The following is a 19,864-nucleotide window of genomic DNA, read 5'->3' on the forward strand; positions in this document are numbered from 1 at the left end:
AGTAAGTGGTCGCTTCTCTGTTCAGAGTTGTTGCTACTCTCTTCTTCGATCTCCTGTTGAGTTCGTAGGTGTTCAGAATGGTTTGATCCCCATTCAGCTGAATTCCTGAGACCAGACGAAATCCAGGTCTCCTACTCCTCCGCCATCTTGCTCCGCCCCCTCCTCCAGCTGTATCTTGAGCACAGTACTTTCTAAGTGAGAAAAATAAAAAATCAATGATCTATACCAGTGTTTCTAAAACCTTGTATCGGAATAACACTGGGTACTTGTTAAAAAGCAGATTCTCAGGGCACCGGCATCAGAGGGATAGAGAAGAAGAATCTTGGGTAGGATCAAGGAATCTATGATGTTTTCAAGCACTGGACGTGTGTGTTTCTTTTCCATACTTCAAGAAGCCCTATTCTATACCTTTGACCTGTAAGCCTCAGACTTTGGAATGGAGTTTGTTATTTTTAAATATATTGCCTACCCATCTTTCTGGAGAACAGATTTTATAGATCAGATATTGGACCTTGGAATTAATAGAAACACTGTTGCTGATGTTCTCCAATGTTTTTGAGATATATAGTATTAGATCACCTCTACTCTTCTCCATAAATTTCAAGTTATTTGGTTTCTCTTTGCTTGATTACATTTAAATGTGTTAAGTGTTGTATTTCATATTTCAGAAGTATCCACACAGTATTAAATAATGCATAAACATGCATATATCATAGTCTTGTCCTCCTGGAGTAAAATGTCTTACTGTATATACTAAAAAACTATGTTGTTCACTTGCATGGGTAGTTTTATATAATAGATTAAATATAAAACAAAAAACGTACAAGAATATAGGGAGAATAACATCACAAATACCCAGATACCTATCACTTGAATTTAAGAAGTGTTGCTATGTTACAGTACTTAATTAATATTTCTTTTATTTTCAATAAAATAGATAAAATTGAAGTGTCATTTGGATCCTAACCTCTCCAATTTCCATTTCCCTTCTCATGTTCTCATTAGCAAGTCTTAATCCATGTGCATATTTTTTCCCTTAAGATACATTCCAGAATCCTACCTGAGGAGTCAGAAAGTATAAGGATTTAAAATCTTGCCAAAATTGCTCCAAAGAGTGTATCAGTTTATATTATTGCCACTGTATACGAGCTGGCTCTTTTCTGTTAGGCCAATACCAACAGAAATTGGGGTTTTGTCATTAACAATAATTCCAAATTTTATAGGTATAGGTAGTATATCATTGTTGGAATTTTAATTTTATTATTATCATTGAATTTAAACACTCTTTGAATATAGTAATATGTTTACACTATTCAAAAACCAAAAAGTATTAAAAGAATTTTTATTATTTTAAAAGACAATTATCTCCTGCATTCTTGAATTCCAACCCCCTCAAAGTAACCACTACTTTTATTGAATTTCTCTGCACCTTCAAAGGAGCTCCAGAATTGTCCCTGACCTAGCTCATTATTGTATTATTAATTTGAATATTTGAATATCATACTGGTATTTCACTTAGATTTCTATCCCTCCATGCCCCTGACACACCAAAGTTAGCATATTTGTTCACTATCCTATACTTTGATTTTTTCCACATAGCAGTATAGTTCAGAGATGTTTCTATAACAGTAGATAGAAAGGTCCCTTTTTTCTTTTCTTTGCTGCATAGTATTCCTGTGCCGTACTTTCTATAACCAGCCCCTACTGGTAGATATTTAGATTGTTTCCTTACTCTTGCTGTTATACCTGGTTTTGAGTCATTTCAAATGTGTGGCAGTGAATTTGCTGGGTCAGAAAGTATATTCATTTGTAAGTTGATAAATATTGTCAGACTATCCTCTTTAGGTGCTGTGCCAACTTACTGAAGAGATACCTGGAGTGCGTGGTTTCCTCACAATCTTACTAATTGAAGTTCGATCAGTCTTGAGAATTTGCCAGTCTGACAAGTGAAAAAGTTTCTAAGTGTATTTCTATCTTAATTTTCTGTTACTTGAAGAGAGCAGAGCGTCTTTTCATATGTTTGAGAGTCATTGTATTTATGTGAACTCCCTTTTCATATCTTTTGGCCATTCTTATATTGAATTTTTCTTTTCCTTATCAATTTCTAAGAACCTTTTGTGTATTAGAGAAGTTATTCTTTGTTTCCAATATGAATTAAAAGAGTTTTTTTTCTGTTTTTCTTTTTCAGTTGTCTTTTGACTTTGCTAATAGTTTTTATTGCCAAAGGTATTTAAAGTTTTGTTGTGTGTAATTAAATGTATTGATCTTATCTCATGTTAGATGCTGGATTTCGAGTCATGGATAAAAAGACCTTATTAATGGAATTCTTCCATGTCTTCTTTTGTTATTACTTCATTTAAAATTTATTTTAATTTTTGTTCCATTTGTAATTTACCGTAGTGTGATGTGGGAATTACAGATTTAATTTTATTCTTTCCAGAAGAATACTGAGTGGTCCCAACATGATTTCCTTTCTAGGTTAGTCTGTTTTCCTCATTGGTGTGGGATTCCATCTTTATCAGACAGCGAATTACCATAGATATTTGAGTCTCTTTCTGGATATCCTTTTTTATACTGCTGGTCTGTTCATGTACCACTATAACACTGGGTTGATTAATGATATTTAATAAAATGTTTTAATATCGGGTAGTAGTAAACCCCCCTTTGTTCTCTTTCTTCTTTCAACTCTTTTCCCCTGACTATTCTATTTGATTATTTTTCTTTATAAACTTTAAGATTAACTCATCTAGTTAAGAAAAGTAAATCTGGGGGCATTGTGTTAAGTTTATACATTTCTTTAAAGAGAATTAAAATTATGATATTGAGTCTTTCTTCTTAAGAACGTGGTATATTTTTCCATTTGTTCCTGTTTTCTTCTATGTCATTTAGTAGTGTTTTAAAGTTTTGCTCATAGTGCTTTTGTGCATTTTTTACATTTAATTGTTGGTATTTCATCTTTTTCAATGCTGTTACATAGGAGATCTCTTACTCCATTCTGCTTTCTACCTCGGTGTTATTTCCACTCATGAAAATATGTATTTCAAATCTGCTGTGAAGATTACTGTCATCTATTGAATTTTAAATGATACTTCCATTTTTACGTTCACAGAAGTCCTATTTCCTTATTAAAGCTCAGATGGGGCTGTCTTAATGGTATTCTGGTCTTTCATTATAGTTTATTCTTTTAGCTTCTTAATATTTCTAAAAAGCTTATTTTATTGTCTTTTTCAGCTCTGAGCGCTCAACCTCACCTGTTTTTGGAGTCTATTCTGTCCCTCATGGCACTTTCTTTCCTTAGGTGATTTCAAATTTTTGCTGCAAGTGCCTCTTCAGCAGGGCTACTTTTCCCCCATAGGAATCCCTTGAGACCCTCGTTGTGAAAATATTCTGAGAGCAGTTTATGGATACTTCTAACAGAGCTTTAATATTTTCAGAGGTTGTGGAGAGGGCTGTATCTTAATTTCCTGTCTTCAGGATGCCTTACCTTATCATCAGTGTAGATTGAGACCCCACATTCCTGGGGTCTGATGCCTCATGAGTTTATTTTTATCCTCCCTTAGAGCCCTGGACAGATGGCAGACTTCTTGCTCTCTCCCAGGCTTTTCGAATTCTTTTTTTTCATGGAAGTGACAGCTCTTCACCATTGTGTATTATGCAGTGGGTTCCATTTCAGTTTCTCTGCTTACTGCAGGCAGAGCTCAATCTTCTGTCCCTGAGGGAGTGTGAACATTCCATGCTCTCATGAACCTTGGGCCCATGTCTTCTCTGAGAAGTCTTAGAATTGATAAGGCAACGTTGTCCAAACAAAAATTAAAATGTATAAGACAAATTAAAATGTATAACACTGGGAAATATCCAAAAAGAACAATCATGCGAATGTGGAGAAATTTCTTCCCATTCTTGTAGAAAAACATTGGAGAGACAGACTACAGTGATTATTTTTTCCTAAACGAAGGCCCCGTTTTTGTTTTTGTCAGTTGTGCTCTTGCTTTAAGTAAAAGTTGATAAGGTCTGTGTTTTCTTCTCTCACCTTCATTTCTTTTTATGTCAGAAGTTAATTATCCAGTCGATGTAATTATTACCAGCACCCAGAGTCTCTGGGCCCGCAAGAAGTTTAGAATTACATATGGGCTTTTAGCAATTTACACAGTATAGGCTTTGAGCCAATTTGAGAAACAATGAAAGCCATTATCATCTATCTATAAAATACCTTGCCCTGTGTTTGCTGCCCTCAGAACAGCAGGTTACAAGAAAGCCACAAAATACTGGTGAAATAATTGGGCGTGCAGTTCTGGGCATTTTGTAGACCCACATTCTCTGGCTGCTCATCCATCGTGTGCTTATTGGCTTTTTCTTTGGAGCAGTCAGGCAAGTTTTTCTTTTGTCCTAGAGAATCACCATCCTATTCCAGCTGCCCGTTCTCTTCAGAATATTTCTTTGTCATTATCCAATCTTCTCTGCAGATGATTTGATATTAAGTCCACGAGTGCCACATCCTTATTGGCTAAGACAGTCATTTCTGAGTGATATTAAGGTATTTTTTTTTTTCCTTTTCTTTTCTTTGAGTCCAGGGATTAAGGGGCTAGATTTTTGACTTTGTTCAGTGTTCTTTCTCTTCTTTATCTACTCTACTTCTTTATCTCTTCTACTGTAATCTTAACATGTTCCTCTTTCCTCTCAGTAGGTATTTACACCAGGAGTCAGCCAAGACTTTGGAAATAGTTGTTTTTATTTAAAAATTTTTTTTAATTAATTAATTTTTTTAGTAGTCTTTGGTAGAATGTTTCCATCTTTTATGTGAACTACTGTTTGGCTATGAAGAAAAGTCTCTTAAATTATTGCAGTCTCTTGACAGTGATACAAGATTACTCTGTATCACCTGTTCACTAGGTAAAGAACAACTGTGCTGTGCCTTCTTAGAAAATAAACAGTATCACACATACCAGTCAACAAAGCACCACGGGAAACCTTCAGTTCCTGAGTGCCTGGCAAAATGAGTGGAGGCTGGGGTTTTGCTGCATTCCCAGACCTCATCGTTCCCCACTGTATGCATCTGCACCATCAGCTGTAGGTCTCAGGCATACCCATGTGCTTGTGCGGTGACATGGAACATGGAAAGGAACACGCATAAACGTCAGGGATGCTTTGCCTGGAGCACGTGAGCCAGTTTGGTGGCCAGACCTGATCTAAACTGAGATTTGCCGCTGGCCCCAGAAAACAGCCTCTGCTGTTCCTAAGTTGACATTGTTTTCTCTCAAGATAATAGACATTCCACATAGAATGGGGCCTTGGATGCAGAGGAACTGGTAAGAAATGAGAACATCCTCCTCTCTAATGACAGGGACTCCATTCGCACTGCACGCTGAGTGCGATAGCAGTTTTGTGGTGCTCTCAAGCCTCACTAGGGATCTATTTGGGGGAGAATGTGATGAGGATGGCAAAGCGGTGCCTCATAGCTCCCTGGGCTGCCTGCACGGATATGCTGATTTAATTCGAGGATGTGCTGAAAAGACACTTCTCTTGCTTAGAGCACGAGTTCCTGAGAGAAGCACCCTTGCATTTGATAAGAATGAGGAGATGGTGGTTTTGAACCCTGAGCATTTATTCCTCACTGTGGGTTTTTGTGAGGTGTGGTAATTATGCCGATGTGGTTGGGCTTAAAGCCAGGTTCTTTCTTTCTGGGCTGGCTGGCTAAAACGGTCTGTTTGGTCGATGTGAACATTGCAAGTGGGTGTTTGCTGACACAGTCAGTCCCCGTGCTATTCCAGGAGAGGTGGGTGCTGTGTCTGGCCTGTGGGGTGGCAGATAGATACTTGTCTACACAGAGGGGCAGTGAAGCAACAACACAGTTTAAGCCCCCACCTGCCCCGTTCCTTCCCTCCTGTGGAGAACTGTGTGATGATTTGCTCTACAGGACCTTCTAACATAAAAGAAAATATATTCTCTAGGAACAGACAAGGACTGTAGTAAAGTCGTGATTTTATATAGTGCCTTTCCTAAGGAAATTCTCGTTTTACAAAATGAATGTGACTGGAGTAGCCTGGCAGTCCAAATCCTTCTAATTTTTCTCTCACCTTAATGCCCCAATAAAAAGCATTCAGACAGCTTTGGTTTTGTTCTGTGTCAGGTCTTCTGCTTCATTCAAAGCAAATCTACTTTTCATGCACTTTGTTATGAAGATATAATGCTGTTACTTCTAGGGCAAAGTGTTTAGGGATTGACGGATACCTGAGAGATGTATGAATGCTTTTGCCGGGGAGAGCTCATTGCTTCAGGAAATGAGTCTTGGTTTTCAAGAATTAGACACACTATTAAAGTACTTGTAAATTACTATGAAATACTATGCTGGCGAAGCTACGCTATCGCCAACCTCGCTTGGTTCAGCTAGGTTTCTCCCAACTGTAAGCACTTCACAATTTGGCTGCAGTTCTTTGGGAAACTGGCTGGCCCTGAGTGTGACATTCCCCCCTTATTTACTAGTGTATGATGCAGAGCCCTTACATTCAAGGACATAAAGCATCCTTCAGAGACAACAGTGAAAATAAAATCAAAACGGAATTCAGTTTGTGAAACATCCCAAATCACTCACACAGGTTGAAATCATGTTTCCATTCATTTTTCACCAGTGTGACCAGTACTTTCCCTCATGGAACAGATCCTTACTAAGCACACAGTGCTAAGTGCTGGCCAGAGTCCAGACCTTTACCAAAATCTAGATTTACTTTCCTGTGCGCAGCCCGACCACCAAATAACCCTACAGTTTCCCATACTACTGGTAGTAAGTACTTTTGTGAATTTCTTTCTGTGAGTACTTCCCTTTTCTCCCATTCACAGGGGCCCCTCTTCCTCTGTGGTGAGGATATGGGTGGTACAGCTAAGAGGGGAAAGGGGCCATCAGAATTCATTCTGTGTGGGGACTTAACTTAAGCTTCCCTGAGTAGTATAGCATGGGTTCTTCTGAATTCTCTGTTTCTACATTTTGGGAACGTTCTTTGTAAAGTGGAACCACATTAGCTTTAATCCATTTGATACATTTAGAGTTGTATTGAAATAGGATGACATAAAAGGACGTGTAATTTGGAATCATGTATAACTGTGTTCAAATCTGGGCTCACCGGTTACAATTTATGTGTCTTTGGACAAATTACTCTTTCTGAGCTCAATTTTCTCATTGTAAGATGAGGCTGATAATAATAGCAAACCCAGTGCAGCACTTTGAACATTAAAATGAATATTAAACATGTACTTCACTTTTACTAATATTTCCCTTTCTTTTGTTTTTTTAATATAGTAAATCTGGCAGGAAGCTAGTATGTCTGTTCTAAATTCTGCACTTGATTCTTGGCATCTCAACATCAGCAAGATGTTAAATTGGCAAAAATGAAAGAAATTTAAAAGAAAGGCCCTTGAAACAATTGATGTCAGTAGTAAGATTTATGTATACAAATAATAAAGATAAAACATTTTTGTATAAACCGTGCAGAAAACATACTTTTGCAAAGAATGCAAATATAAAAGCATTTTGATTTAATTTTTAATTTAATTTATCATAATACGCTTTCACTCGAGGATTGGAGTCTTTACCCATATTTTCATTAAGTTCTCAGAACTGCATGAGGAAGGCATTCTTTCTAAATCCTAGATGGGAAGAACAAAGTGCATAGAGATAATGTGACTGAGGCAAAACTGCATAGTGGATGGGAAGCGAACTTGTGTGGGCTCGGTCCAGGCCCTGAGGGGCTTTGGTCCCAGAGCCTGAAGGTACAGGGTCCCCAGTAACTACTCAGGAATGCAACACATGCCATCTTGGGTTTCCTTCTCAGAACCCGTCAAGGAGGAGGAATTAATTAACCAGCGATCTGCTCCCATGTCAGGTTGAACCTTCATGCTTAGTAGCTATAATCTCCCTTTTGTCCCATCCCTTCATTTTACTCACTTTTCCAAACCAGGACTCTGGTTAAATCCAACTCTGACTTTCACCAGGCCCACACCCAGATGGCTTAGGAAGAGTACAAAATTGTGCTGACTAGTCTGTCTTTAAATTCATGACCTTGAATGTCAGCTGTCTCTGAGTGCCCACTGAGATGGCCCAACCTCATGCCCAGCTTTGCTAGCCCAATCACTTCTTTCCTCTTCTAGACACCCGTTCTACTCTCTCCTCTTTGCCAAGCCTCAGCACATTTACCCCCTCCTTCATTTTCACAGAGACATTTGGAGCATTGGAAGAGGATTGCCACAGCCTCTCATGACACCTCCTTTCAAAGCCTTCCAAGCATGGGCCCCCGCACACTCTGTCGTCCTAGCGGTGATCGGAGGTGAGTCTGTACCCCGAGCCGAGCCCCCAATCCCATCTTCTCTCACCTACTCACAGACATTCCTCCACAACTTCTCTCCTCCTTCTCTGAAATTTTTAGTTTATTGTTGTTTTACTGGTCTCTTGGGTTGTTACCATCAGCATTCAAATACATGGCCATTTTTACCATATTATAACCTAAATCCAAAGCAAAAAAACCAAAAACCCAACAAAAACAGAAATAAAAAAAAAACCCTCTTCTTTGACTTTGCTTCTTCCAGCACCGATTGCCCCTTTTCTTTGCAGCAAAACTCTGAAGCAGAGTTGTCTAAACTCAGCTTCCAATTTCTCTCCTTCCATCTCTTTTCAGTCTGGCTTTTATACTCACCATTGTCCCCAGCTGCCCTTGTCTGGGTTACCAGTGTCTGCCTTCTTAAATACAGTGGTTGGTTTTCATCTTAATTCTGAAGCAGTTGACACATTGATCTCTTTCTTCTTGTGAATGAACTTTCTTTTGTTGGTTTCTAGAATACCATGTTCTCAGTTTTCTTCCTGTTTCACTGACTTCTTCTTCTCAGCTGCCTTATGGCTTCCTCCTCGTCTCCCAGGCCTCTTAGTGTGCCCCGGGAGGAGTCCTTCCAGGGATGCCTTCTCTTTCTACATTCACTACATCTCTGATCTCAGGCAGTCTTGTGGCTTACATGAACCAACAAATGAAAAATCACTCCCACATTTGCATCATCACATCAGACATCTCTTACTAGTTCCGAAGTGGTATTTTTTTTCTTTTAAGATTTTGTTTTTGAGTAATCTCTACACCCAATGTGGGACTTGAACTCACAACCCTGAGATCAAGAGTTGTATGCGCCACACCTGAGCCAGCCAGGGGCCCCCAAAGTGGTATTTTTGACTGCTTAGTTCTTTTATGCTTAGATGGTATTTCAAATTTAATGTATTTATTTTATTTTTATTTTTATTTTTTTTAAAGATTTTATTTATTTATTCATGAAAGACAGAGAGAGAGAGAGAGGCAGAGGGCGAAGCAGGCTCCCAAGGAGCAGGGAGCCCGATGCGGGACTTGATCCCAAGACTCCAGGATCATGACCTGAGCCGAAGGCAGACGCTTAACCATCTGAGCCACCCAGGCGCCCTCAAATTTAATGTATTTAATAATGAACTTCTGACCTACCTTTTAAGAAATCCTGCTCTCCCCATCAGGTGATAGCGAATTTATCTTTTCGTATGCTCAGGCCTGGATCAGAGGAGTCTCAGAGGAGTCACCCCCTCCACATCCCACCTCTGGTTTGTCAGAACATACCGTTACATCTTCCTGGAGGGTGTTCCAGAGTCTGACCTCTTCTCACCGTTTTAACTGCTGTTCCTGGTGCAGGGTGCCATCACTCCTACCCTTATTACTAGAACAGCCTTGTACCATGGGCGTCCTGCTATGGCCCATATCCCCTTGACCACCTCCCCCGGCTTTACTGCTTACTTGAGACACAGCATCCAGAGTGAGTCTCTTTAATGTGTTAGTCATATTATATCATTTCTCTGCTCAGAATCTAGCAATAGATCCCACTTGGGATAAAGCCCAGTCATTACACTGTCGTGCAAAGCATTTCATAGTCTGACCCCACCTCTCTCTCTCTCTTACTCTGCTCTACCTCATGTCCACTCCACTCTGGTGACACTCTTCAGGCATGTCAGGCATGCTTATGTCTTAAGTTTTTTGTACATCTCTTAGGAAGTTTCTTTCCCCGTGAAGTGCCCATGGCTAACCACTTTACTTCACTTAAGACTTTGCCCAAATATCAACTTTTCAATGGTTTCTACTCTGACTGTCCTATTTAAAATTGTCCTATTTAAAATTGTAAACTGTGTCACCCTACATTCCCAGATCCTCTTGCAATACTGGAGATTTCTCTTTAGCCCTTATCACCTCCTGATATATGATGTGTAATTTGCTTATTTATTGTACCTATTGTTTCTTGTCTCTATCCTGCCAGAGGTAAGCTCCTCAAGGGCTAGAATCTTCTTTTGCTTTGTTCACTGACAGAATACCCAGAGTGACTACCATTGTACCAGGCAAAAAGTGGATGCTTAAAACACATTTGTTGAATGAATAAATGATTCTAGGAACCTTGCTGTCCTAGGTATGCAGTTATAGATTTGGGTGACATTGGGGCTTTTGGGATTTCAGGCTATCTATTCCTGGGCTGAAATGGATTCTTTGATGGAGAGAGTCACCAAATATTGTGGGGGGACTTTAGGGATCCCTGGCCCAGTGTGTTTTTCATTTGGAAGACTGCAAGGTATTTTTTCCCGAGATTTTACAAGAGTATCCCACACATTTAGCATTAACAAATGAATGGGAAAAGCTCCAGACTTTGTCTAGACCTCGCATTCATGTAAAGCAACATGAGTTCTAGAATGTACTTATTGGGGAGCTGGGTCTCCTTTGTGGCCAGATTCTTGGACCTCGTGGCCACATGGCGTAGATTGTGGCGTTGGGAAGCTATTGGGTTATGCAGTGATTGCTAAATAGTCCATGTTGGGGTAGAAGGAATACTGACTGAAGTCAGATAGATGAAGGATCAGGTTGGATCTGGGCTTTCCTTTCTCTCCACTGTAAGTCATTGTGGGGCTCTGTAGGAAGTGTAAAGTTGCCAGCCCAAGGCAGGTACAGAGCAGGACCACTAAGGGTGAATTTTCCTTCCCTTGAGAAAGAACTCTCTGCATTACTCCTATTATTTTATTTCCTGGGTGTCACAAAGGAATTTAACTTGCCTGAATATCTGAACATACACTAAAGAGATTAATTTATGAACCAGAAGAAATGGAATAAAGAACGTCTTGCTTCTCTTTTATGAACTCTGAATGCCTCAGATTTACAATAGAAATTACAAGACTATAGCAACTTTCCAGGGAATATACATGAAAAGACTGCAAAACGTCAATTTTGGAGAAGAAATTTCCATTTAAATTTAGCCATTTAAATTTCCTCTCAGAATATGTGATTGTGCATATTTATTGAGAACCTACTGTGAGCAGGTTTGAGGTGATTTGTGGCATTGAACATAGAAAAGACGGGACTTGTGGATTCCAGAAACACGAATGTGCTTTCATTGTGCTGGGCAAAATATTTCTACCAAGATGACTGAAGAACTTCTAAGGGACTTTCTAAGAGGTTGTTAGGGGCACTTCAGAGGATGCTGTTAGGAAGCTTTTAGGGAGTTGTGCAAAAGCATCATCAGCTTAAAGCTGTTAAACACATTAATTAATGCCAATTATTCTCGTGTGGTGGCCATAGCTTTAATTGAGAATGACTGCACCACATCTGTTTCCTTCAGGCACAACTTAAGTCTTCATTTGAGAGAGTGTGTAGGACGTCTAAGATTTAAAAAACAAGACAAAACAAAAAAACGCTTAGTAATGGCAAGAAATTCAATTCCTAGGTAAGTCTTATAAAAGTCACCTACCATTTAGCACTGCAATTCACCTGTGAACTAGAAATAGTAACGATGAAAATAAGACTTATTTTTCTGGAACTTCTAATGTGGAAGTTCCCAACAATAGAAGTGGGTTGAAATTGACTATGGAAATTACCATGCAACGGAACGACTGAGGAAGCCCGATTTCATGAGATGCGGAAGTATGCACTGAGGCGGTGCTGGTTCCTGTTCCCTGCTGCTGCTTGCGCGGAGAGCGATTGGTAGCAAGTGTGAGTAAGACCGCATTTGAGTTGCATTCGCCTTGTCTTCCAAACTGAGTTAATTTCAGCTCTTCAGAAAAACATACACATGCCGCACTTCTAAGGATGCAAAACCAGCTTAGACTCTCGGAATGATTTCAATTTATTTTCAAATAATTAGAACTCAACAACGGCTGATCTTTAAGTATTAACTGGGCCGACATAAATGACTTTAAGATACACTTTAAATATGCAGCAGTAATTAAGTTATGTGTGTGCTTTAAATATGCAGCAATAATTAAGTTATGCGTATGATTTGGTAGGTCCTCATCAACACCTAAATGAAAAACCAGAACACAGAATTAAAGATGAAGTATGAGCTCAGGTCTGCAAACATATTTACATACTTCACATTTGCTTCACATATATGAATAGGAAAATATTGGAAGTAAACATAGCAAATGTTAGCAGTGGTCACCTTTAGGGGATGAGATTATTGGTGCTCTTTTTCTATTTTCTTCTCTGTATTTTCAATGCTTTTGAGGTTCCAGTGAAAGTCTATTAGTCTTACAGTAAGAGACCAAAGCCATTAAAATTGCGCTTACAGGGACTTTGCACAGGACAGGAGCATAGTACTGTAAATGCTGAGAGAATGAATGGGTCCATCAGGAAAGCTGACAAGCAAAACCAACTCTCTGGCAGCTTTGTCCATCTTTCTTGTAGGCTGATAGTAAAATGTCGCATCGTGAAGGTTTTGTTACAAAAAAATGATAGAGTATTATAAATCACGACCATAAATAATAAGCATGGACTAATCAAGTCCCTTTGTGATGAGACAGCTGTAATTGCTTTTAATTTCATGCTTTTACTTACTGTACTTGCTCATTCTTAAAGTTGTAATCTCCAGTGTTCTCTCAGTCATTAGTATAAATTAGTAGTGTTGTACTATATGCAAATCAGTTGGCTGAGAAAGTCAGTTATGTGGAAAATACTGTAAATAACCTTTTTCAACTCAATTAAACAATTTCGGTGTGATGCCTCAGGCTTTGAGGAACAAGTAATTGACTAAAGCGGTTAAAAACCTCTGGGTCCAATCCAGAAAGCCTTACACAGACAAGATTCTCACTTTCTTCAGCACTAATGTTGTACACCCAAGAATATTGGGATAAGGCCAGGGATGAAATCCTCTGTGGACAAAAGAAGAAGGTTAGGGGCTAATATGTACTGAATGCTGCCTGTACTACTGTCATTCTTTGTCCCCAAAGTGAAAATGGTGAAAATGGCAGTGAAATATGAAATGCACTCAAAGATACGCCCTTCCGTGTTTTCCAGGGTCAAAAGCAATATTGAGATGTTAAAGATCTGAAAACTTGTGCAGTGAAGAAATAGGCTTAAATTGGTTCCTTCCATGTTAAAGAGGTTAATTCCATGGGAAAATACGACTATTTTATTTATTTATTTATTTTTAACCTAATATCTGCGCACATCCCTTGGAGTTATCATTCTACGCTCAGAGACCAAAAAGCATTCAAGCAATGTTCTATACACCAGATTTGTTGGTGCATATGTAATTAGGAGTTAATTCTTTGGCTGCGACATCCCCTTTTTATCTAGTGAGTAGTGTTACAAGTAGATGCTAACACAGACAGTCTTTTTTTACCTGTGAAAAAATACATAGTGAACTGATGGCTACTAGGAACCACTTAGGTCCAGGCACATCTGACAAAACACCTGTTTAGAATTCTTGTTTTTTTTTTTTTTAAGTAAAATGAGATTTAAAACTAATTCAGTCACACAGCACACATAAAGTGTCTTTTGCAGTTTGAAGATTGTTCCTCCTACCTTCCCACGCTTATTTCCACCTGCCACGCTGATAACCATTGTCTTGAGCCATAAATGTGAATCCGTTTTGACTTTCAATCCCATATCACCAGATTGTGAGTTAGGTGGGGTCCAAAGTCCAAGGCCCATTGATGTCTGTGGATCCTCTGTCCTCTCATTCATTGTTCCTCAAGGTTCTGACAAATTTCTTCGGCACGTTGCTCACTCTTCTACTCTACCACTCTTTCTGGGCCTTGTGGCCAATCTGTATATGTAGGGAAAAAAAATTAAAATCTCTCTCCCAAGTTCTCCTCTTTAAAAGGTCACCATATTATAGTTTAGAGGCACACCTCAAGGCTCTAGAGCATCTCTTGAAATCTTGGCTGGATATGTTTGCTGTTTAATCTTATAGGGCTTTTCTGTGTGTGGCTTGAACATGTTCATTTACACTAAACAGACCAAACAAATAATAGAAAATAGAGCAAACTGTGAAATAAGAGTGCTCCGAAGTAAAGGAAAAGAGATGTATGATTAGAGAGAGTTTTGTGTATGAACTGTTGCATTATATTTGCTTTTAGCGTCAGTGTGTCTTATTTCCCTCCTAGACATTTAACCTGCCTTTGATAATATTCTTTCATTCTGGGATTTATTATTATTATTATTGTTATTATTATTGAAGATTTTATTTATTTATTTGACAGAGAGAGAGAGATAGCGAGAGCAGGAGCACAAGCAGGAGGAGTGGGAGAGGGAGAAGCAGGCTTCCCGCCGAGCAAGGAACCCGACGCGGGGCTCGATCCCAGGAACCTGAGATCACGACCTGAGCCGAAGGCAGACACTGAACCACTGAGCCACCCAGGCGCCCCGGGTTTTTTTTTTTTTTTTAGGTATGTTAATTCTCTTTTGTCATGATTGTGTTCAGCATCATTTTCCTGGTTTAAGGTAACTCCAGAATCTATTCTATAGCGGTTACTCTAGGTTGAGTAAAATATTTGAATTTGAAAACACCTTAAGGAACACACCTCTATCATACCCAAATATCTGAGATTTAGGGAAAGACCACATGTCATAGAATGAGTAGGAAAAGTTGCTTTGTGTCCTCTGTAGCCTAATAAATCAGGACGGAGACATCAATCTTATTTTCTTAGTCTGAAAAATTTGTCCCATCTCCCCACCTGACCTTTAAAAGGATTATTTATAGTTACCAAATAGATTTTTAGAAAAATAAAAATTAGACCAGGGTAAACCTCCTCACTTTAAAAAAATAGAAGAATTTGTATTCAGAGATAAAAATGTTATTCTTTTGCAATCTGTCTGAATCAGTGGTTCTCAATGGGCAGTCTCCCCCCTGTGGGACATTTGGCAAAGTTTGTAGACATTTTGGTTGTCACCTGTGCGGGGGTTGCTACTGGCATCTAGTGGGTAAAGACTAGAGATGCTGGTGAACATCCTACAATGCACAGGACAGTCCCTCACAAGACTTATCTGGCCCACAAATGTCAGTAACACTGAGATTAAGAACCCTGATGTAGGTCAGTGGTTTTCAGAGAGTCTGGTTTTTAGACCAGTGGCTTCAGCATCACTTGGGAACTTGTTAGGTATGTGCACCCTTGAGCCTCCCTCCACTTGGGCCTCCTAATGAGTGGGGCCCAGAGATTCTGATGCATGCTCATGTACGAGAACCACTGAAATGGATATTCCGGTCTTCTTGTTTCTCAGTCACTTTGAAACATGGATTCTTGCTCTCTACTCAACCTTTTCCTTTGACCAGTACCTAAAGTTTAAAATCCAGGCCTTTCACAAACTCCAATTTCTTCTCTCCTCAAGAACCTTTTTGTGTGGTGGCCTCTCTCCAGTTCTCTGTCCCAAAGAAATCCACTTGCCAGGAGTAAGTTGTGTCTTCTTTCCCTTTGTATTTTTCTAAACTATTGGTAATAGCCAACCCTTTATTTGGTTTACCACAGCTGGTCTACCCTCCACATTTGTGTCAGGCTGCAGCTTGTGTGCCAGTGGGTCAGCACTGGGGGTGGAGGTGTATGTGGTTGTTCAGCATGTAGTACCAAAGGGCTTTCAAGGTTAGCACTCAGAATTCTCTTTAGTTATGAACCTGTTAGATCCGTTTTGTTCTGGACTTTGGGAAGTATCCCTTGTTCTCAACCTTTCACCTCCTAGTTGCCAAATCACTTACACTTGGGGTGTAGCTCAAACTAAAATCCATACCATGAAATGATGCAGTGCCTATCTCAAGAAGTGATGGCGAGATAGCTCAGATTTCTTTCCTTATATTTTAATTCCAGTACAGTTAATGTATAGTGTGATATTAGTTTCAGGTGTACAATAGAGTGATGCAACAATATGTTATGCAATGCTCATCCTAATAAATGTTCTCTTAATTCCCTTCACCTGTTTCACCCTTCCCCTACCCACCTCCCCTCCAGTAACGATCAGTTTGTTCTCTGTATTTAAGAGTCCCGTTTTTTGGTTTGTCTCTCTTTTTAAAAATTATTTGTTCATTTTTTTTGTTTCTTAAATTCCACATGTGAGTGAAATCATATGGTAGTTGTCTTTTTCTGACTGACTTATTTCACTTAGCATTATTCTCTCTAGATTCATCCATGTTTTTGCAAATGGCAAGTTTTCAGACTTTAATGCTGGAATAATATTCCATTGTGTATATATAACACATCTTTATCCATTCATTTATCAGTGGACATTTGGGCTGCTTCCATAATTTGGCTATTGTAAATAATGCTGCAAAAAACATAGGGGTGTATATATCTTTTCAAATTGCTGTTTTTGTACTCTTTGGTTAAATAGCCAGTAGTGGAATTATTGGATGATATGGTCATTCGCTTCTTAATTTTTTTGAGGAACCTCCATACTATCTTCCACAGTGGCCACACTGGTTTGCATTCCCACCAACAGTGTGTGAAGGTTCCTTTTTCTGCACAACCTGTCAATATTTGTTTTTTCTTATGTTTTTGATTTTAGCCATTCTGACAGGTGTGAGGTGATATCTCAGTGTGATTTTGATTTTGATTTTGATTTCCATGATGATGAGTGAGGTTGAACATCTTTTCATATGGGTCATCTGTGTGTGTTTTTTGAGAAATGTCTGTTCATGTCTTCTGTGCACATTTTAACTGGATTGTTTTTTTTTTTTTGGTGTTGAGTTGTATAACTTTATATACTTTGGATACTAACCGTTTATGGGATATGTCATTTGAAAATATCCTCTCCTATTCAGTAGTTTGTCTTTCAGTTTTGCTGATTGTATCTTTTGCTGTGTAGAAACTTTTTATTTTGATGTAGTCGTAATAGTTTATTTTTGCTTTTGTTTCCCTTGCCTCAGGACACATATCTAGAAGAATGTTGCTATGGCTGATGTCAGAGACATTACTACCTGTGCTCTCTTCTAGGATTTTTATGGTGTCCAGTCTCACATTTAAGTCCACAATCCATTTTGAATTTATTTATTTATTTTTTGGAATTGCCATACAAGGATTTTTTTTATTTTTCAATTGTTATGTTAATCCCCATACATTACATCGTTAGTTTTGGATGTAGAGTTCCATGATTCATTGTTTGTGCATAACACCCAGTGCTCCATGCAGAACGTGCCCTCTTTAATACCCATCACCAGGCTAACCCATCCGCCCACCCCCCTCCCTTCTAGAACCCTCAGTTTGTTCTTCAGAGTCCATCGTCTCTCATGGTTGGTCTCCCCCTCTGATTTCCCCACCTTCATTCTTCCCCTCCTGCTATCTTTTTCTTTTTTTTTTCTTAATATATATTGCATTATTTGTTTCAGAGGTACAGATCTGTGATTCAACAGTTTTGCACAATTCACAACGCTCACCATAGCACATACACTCCCCAATGCCTATCACCCAGCCACCCCATCCCTCCCACCCCCCACCACTCCAGCAACACTCAGTTTGTTTCCTGAGATTAAGAATTCCTCATATCAATGAGGTCATATGATACATGTCTTTCTCTCATTGACTTATTTCACTCAGCACAACACCCTCCAGTTCCATCCACGTCGTTGCAAATGGCAAGATTTCATTCCTTTTGATGGCTGCATAATATTCCATTGTGTATATATACTACATCTTCTTTATCCATTCATCTGTCGATGGACATCTTGGCTCTTTCCACAGTTTGGCTATTGTAGACATTGCTGCTCTAAACATTGGGGTGTATGTACCCCTTTGGATCCCTACATTTGTATCTTTGTGGTAAATACCCAGTAGTGCAATTGCTGGATCGTATGGTAGCTCTATTTTCAGCTGTTTGAGGAACCTCCATACTGTTTTCCAGAGGGGTTGCACCAGCTTTCATTCCCACCAACAGTGTAGGAGAGTTTCCATTTCTCCACATCCCCGCCAACATCTGTCGTTTCCTGACTTGTTAGTTTTTGCCATTATGACTGGTGTGAAGTGGTATCTCATTGAAGTTTCAATTTGGATTTCCCTGATGCAGAGCAATGTTGAGCACCTTTTCATGTGTCTGTTGGCCATTTGGATGTCTTCTTTGGAAAAATGTCTGTTCATGTCTTCTGCCCATTTCTTGATTGGATTATTTGTTCTTCGGGTGTTGAGTTTGATAAATTCTTTATAGATTTTGGATACTAGCGCTTTATCTGATATGGTCATTTGCAAATATTTTCTCCCATTCTGTCGGTTGTCTTTTGGTTTTGTGGACTGTTTCTTTTGCTGTGCAAAAGCTTTTTATCTTGATGAAATCCCAATAGTTCATTTTTGCCCTTGCTTCCCTTGCCTTTGGCGATGTTTCTAGGAAGAAGTTGCTGCGGCTGAGGTCAAAGAGGTTGCTACCTGTGTTCTCCTTTAGGATTTTGATGGACTCCTGTCTCACGTTTAGGTCTTTCAACCATTTGGAGTCTATTTTTGTGTGTGCTGTAAGGAAATGGTCCAGCTTCATTCTTCTGCATGTGGCCATCCAATTTTCCCAACACCATTTGTTGAAGAGACTGTCTTTTTGCCATTGGACATTGTTTCCTGCTTTGTCAAAGATGAGTTGCCCATAGAGTTGAGGGTCCATTTCTGGGCAAGCTGTTCTGTTCCATTTGATCGATGTATCTGTTTTTGTGCCAGAACCATACTGTCTTGATGATGACAGCTTTGTAATAGAGCTGGAAGTCCGGAATTTTGATGCCACCAGCTTTGCTTTTCTTTTTCAAGATTCCTCTGGCTATTCGGGGTCTCTTCTGGTTCCATACAAAGTTTAGGATTATTTGTTCCATTTCTTTGAAAAAAGTGGATGGTATTTTGATGGGGATTGCATTGAATGTGTAGATTGCTCTAGGTAGCATTGACATCTTCACAATGTTGGTTCTTCCAATCCATGAGCATGGAATGTTTTTCCATTTCTTTGTGTCTACCTCAATTTCTTTCATGAGTATTTTATAGTTTTCTGGGTACAGATCCTTTGCCTCTTGGGTTAGATTTAATCCTAGGTATCTTATGGTTTGGGGTGCAATTGTAAATGGGATCGACTCCTTCATTTGTCTTACGTCTGTCTTGTTGTTGGTGTATAGGAATGCCACGATTTCTGTGCATTGATTTTATATCCTGCCACTTTACTGAACTCCTGTATGAGTTCTAGCAGTTTTGGGGTGGAGTCTTTTGGGTTTTCCACATACAGTATCCTATCATCTGCAAAGAGTGAGAGTTTGACTTCTTCTTTGCTGATTTGGATGCCTTTGATTTCTTTTTGTTGTCTGATTGCTGTGGTTAGGACTTCTAATACTATGTTGAATAGCCATGGTGATAGTGGACATCCCTGCCGCGTTCCTGACCTTAGGGGGAAAGTTCTCAGCTTTTCCCCATTGAGAATGATATTCGCTGTAGGTTTTTCATAGATGCCTTTTATGATATTGAGGTATGTACCCTCTATCCATATATTCTGAAGAGTTTTGATCAAGAAAGGATGCTGTACTTTGTCAGATGCTTTTTCTGCATCTATTGAGAGGATCATATGATTCTTGTCTTTCTTTTGTTAATATATTGTTTCACGTTGATTGATTTGCGGATGTT

At 39.2% G+C, this 19,864-nt stretch overlaps 1 long non-coding RNA gene across 1 annotated transcript in view; it reads left to right on the plus strand.

The window, feature by feature from the left end:
* The window catches only part of LOC112825153 (uncharacterized), a 322,912-nt gene that overhangs the window by 121,455 nt on the left and 181,593 nt on the right, over positions 1 to 19,864 (plus strand). Inside the window, exon 6 of the long non-coding RNA XR_012380197.1 lies at positions 8,206 to 8,315. This is a non-coding gene — a long non-coding RNA (uncharacterized lncRNA). The remainder of the gene's footprint in view (positions 1 to 8,205; positions 8,316 to 19,864) is intronic.

Source organism: Callorhinus ursinus, unplaced genomic scaffold, assembly GCF_003265705.2.
Source record: "Callorhinus ursinus isolate GAN/ISIS: 27379988/994484 unplaced genomic scaffold, GSC_fseal_2.0 scaffold12, whole genome shotgun sequence".
Classification (NCBI taxonomy): domain Eukaryota; kingdom Metazoa; phylum Chordata; class Mammalia; order Carnivora; family Otariidae; genus Callorhinus; species Callorhinus ursinus.